The sequence below is a fragment of the Trichechus manatus genome, unplaced genomic scaffold (genome assembly GCF_000243295.1).
Source record: "Trichechus manatus latirostris isolate Lorelei unplaced genomic scaffold, TriManLat1.0 scaffold00122, whole genome shotgun sequence".
Classification (NCBI taxonomy): Eukaryota; Metazoa; Chordata; class Mammalia; order Sirenia; family Trichechidae; genus Trichechus; species Trichechus manatus.
The window spans coordinates 5,390,206-5,394,215 of NW_004444058.1; positions in this window are offsets into that span (position 1 = coordinate 5,390,206).

Here is a 4,010-nt window from a genome sequence, read left to right on the forward strand (position 1 = left end):
TCAAAAGGGCACTTATGTACCCATATTTCCCATCTCATTAAGGATGCCACCATGGAGCTGCAAGGTTGAGGATAGCACAGTGGCCCATTGCTCAGATCCCAAGCCTCCCGGTGCCTCAGTTTCCCTTTCTCTTAAATGGGTACAATAACAGCCCCCAGTTTATAGGATCATTGTGGGGACTAAACCAATTAAAACATGCCATTGCAGAGCCCATCACAGCATGTGCTAAGCTCAGTGTTATTCTTTTTTTTTTTTAATTGTGGTAAAATATATAGAACAAGATGTACCACTTCAACCATTTTTAAGTGTACAGTTCAGTGGTGTTAGTACATTCACATTGTTGTGTAACTATCACCACTATTTCTAGAACGTTTTCATCACCTCAAGCAGAAACTCCATACCCCTGAAGCAATAACTCCCCACTTCCCCACTCCCCCTAAAGACCCTGGTAACCACTTATCTACTTTTGTCTCTATGCCTATTCTAAAAACCAAAACCAAACCTGTTGCCATGGAGTCAATTCCGACTCATAGTGACTCTATAGGACACAGTAGAACTGCCCCATAGAATTTCCAAGGAGCAGCTGGTGGATTCGAATTGCTGACCTTTTGGTTAGCAGCCAAGCTCTTAACCACTGCACCAGCCACTAGGGCTCCCTATTCTAGATGTTTCATGTAAGTGAGATCATAACAATATTTGTCCCTTTGTGCCTGGCTTCTTTCAGTGACCACAATGTTTTCAAGGTTCATTCATGTTGTAGCATCTCTCAGGACTTCATTTCTCTTTGTGACTGAGTAATATTCCATTGTATGGATGGAACACATTGTATTTATTCATTCGTCTGTTGATGGACACTTGGATTGATTCCACCTTTTGGCTATTGTGAATAATGCTGCAGTGAACATTGGTGTATAAGCATCTGTTTGAGTCCTTGCTTTCAGTTCTTTTGAGTGTATGCTGTACCCAAAAGTGAACATAGTCAGCATTCCTAAAACTGAAAGAACTGAAGAAAAAATTTAAGCCTCAAGTTGCAATTTTGGAGGATTCTATGGGCAAAATATTGAACGACATAGGAAGCATCAAAAGAAGATGGAAGGTTAAAACAAAACGAGACTAAATGGGCACACCAGCTCAGGGGCAGGGACGAGAAGGCAGGAGGGGACAGGAAAGCTGGTAACCGGGAACCCAAGGTCGAGAGGGAGAGAATGTTGACGTGTCGTAGGGTTGGCAACCAATGTCACAAAACAATATATGTATTAATTACTTAATCAGAAACTAATTAGCTCTGTAAACCTTCATCTAAAGTACAAAAAAAAGAAGATGGAAGGAATACACAGGGTGACTATACCAGAAAGAATTGGTCAACATTCAACCATTTCAGGAGGCAGCATATGATCAAGAACCAACGGTACTGAAGGAAGAAGTCCAAGCTGCACTGAAGCGTTGGTGAAAAACAAGGCTCCAGCAACTGACGGAATACCAATTGAGATGTTTCAAAAATGGATGCAGTGCTGGTGGTGCTCACTCATCTATGCTAAGAGATTTGGAAGACAGCTACCTGGCCAACCGACTGGAAGAGATCCATATTTGTGCCCATTCCAAAGAAAGGTGATCCAACAGAATGCAGAAACTATCAAACAATATCATGAATATCACACACAAGTAAAATTTTGCTGAAGACCATTCAAAAACGGTTGCAGCAGTACATCAACAGGGAACTGCCAGAAATTCAAGCCAGATTCAGAAAAGGACGTGGAATGAGGGATATCATTGCTGATGTCAGATAGATCTTGGATGAAAGCAGAAAACACCACAAAGATGTTTACCTGTGTTTTATTGACTATGCAAAAGCATTCAACTGTGTGGATCATAACAAATTATGGGTAACATTGGGAAGAATGGGAATTCCAGAACACTTAATTGAGCTCCTGAGGTACCTGTACATAGACCAAGAGGCAGCTGTTCAAACAGAACAAGGGGATGCTTCATGGTTTAAAGTCAGGAAAGTTGTGCATCAGGGTTGTATCCTTTCACCATACTTATTCAATCTGTATGCTGAGCAAATTAGCTGAGACACTGGATTATATGAAGAAGAACATGGCATCAGGATTGGTGGAAGACTCATTAACAACCTGCCATATGCAGATGACACAAACTTGCTTGCAGAAAGTGAAGAGGACTTGAAGCACACACTGATGAAGATCAAAGTCAATATAGCCTTCAGTATGGATCACACCTCAACATAAAGAAAACAAAAATCCTCACAACTGACCCAATAAGCAACATCATAATAAACAGAGAAAAGATTGAAGTTATCAAGGATTTCATTTTACTTGGATCCACAATCAACACCCATGGAATCAGCAGTCAAGAAGTCAAACGACTTATTGCATCAGGCAGATCTACTGCAAAAGACCTCTTTAAAGTGTTGAAAAGCAAAGATGTCAGTTTGAGAACTAAAGTGTGCCTGACCCAAACCATGGTGTTTTCAATCACCTCATATGCATGCAAAAGCTGGACAAAGAATAAGGAAGACCAAAGAAGATTTGATGTCTTTGAACTATGGTGTTGGTGAAGAATATTGAAAATACTATGGACTGCCAGAAGAACATCTTGGAAGAAGTACAGCCAGAGTGCTCCTTGGAAGCGTGGATGGCGAGACTTCGTCTCACATACTTTGGACATGTTATCAGGAGGGACCAGTCCCTGGAGAAGGACATCATGCTTGGTAAAGTAGAGGGTCAGCAAAAAAGAGGAAGACCCTCGATGAGATCGATTGACACAGTGGCTGCAACAACGGGCTCAAACATAGCAACGATTATGAGGATGGCGCAGGACCAGGCAGTGTTTCATTCTGTTGTACATAGGGTTGCTATGAGTCAGAACCAACTCAACAGAACCTAACAACAACAACAGCAAGGAGTGAAATTGATGAATCATAGGATAATTCTATGTTCAACTTTTTAAGGAAACACTAAACAGTTTTCCACAACGGCTGCAACATTTTCCATTCCCACCAGCATTGCTCATGCTAAGCGCTCACTCAGGGTTAGTTATCCTTGTAATTTATCGTTTTGCTTTGGAAATTGACTGGCCAGAAATAAATAGCACTCTGAATCAACAGCTGGCTGTGGTCTGTCTGGGGTCTCCCTAGAGAGAGCACGTCAAATTCTAGCCTGTTCCAGATGCACCAAATTGAACCCCAAATAACGTTGACATCTTTCTCCTGAACATAATTAAACATCGATTCCTTTGGACTCCCCTTTTGCATTTGGGAGACACTGTGTGTGTGTGTGTGTGTGTGTGTGTGTGTGTGTGTGTGTATTTCCAGGCCTCAAACATTTTCATAGGCCTCTGGAGCGCTTGCCAGCCCAGCGCACTGGGGGGCTTAGTCAGCCCTGCCTGACAGTGCCCCAATGGTGGTCATAGAGGCATGGGAAGCTGAAGCTCTGGGTTCGAGTTTTGACTATGCCTCATGCCTGGGAGGCTTTGGGAAAATGCCTTGGAGTCTCTGATCCACTGTCTGCCCACCTGGGATATGTCTGTCAGAGGTAACAGCATAGATGCCCTGTGTTGAGTATTCTTAGCCTTCCCCTCAGGCTGAGGTGTGAGTCTGCGGGTCTCCAGCCAGTCTAAGACCCCAGGCATAGGGAAGCAGGATGCATGAATCCAGGTGTAACCCTGGGCTGGGCCATGTGGAGGGGCTTGGCAGAGGGCAGAGGCTGCAGAGGGCAGGTGCTCGTTGTCCCCAGGCCCCAGCGCCCCTGAGCTGGCTCCAGACGCCACTGCGGAAGAGCTCCTGGGAGTCTTGTGTTGGAAATAGCACCACCCGGGCTCTCAGCTTCACTCCTTCGTGCCGCAGTTTCCACATATGTAAAATGGACACATGTTCATACCTACCTGGGAAACCTGGCTTTTTTTGTCTTATTAAGGCCGTCATTTTAGGGTACTTGGGGGAACAAGAGGTAATAGAGTGTAGGGGTTAATGGCTTCAGCTGGGCTACCTGGGT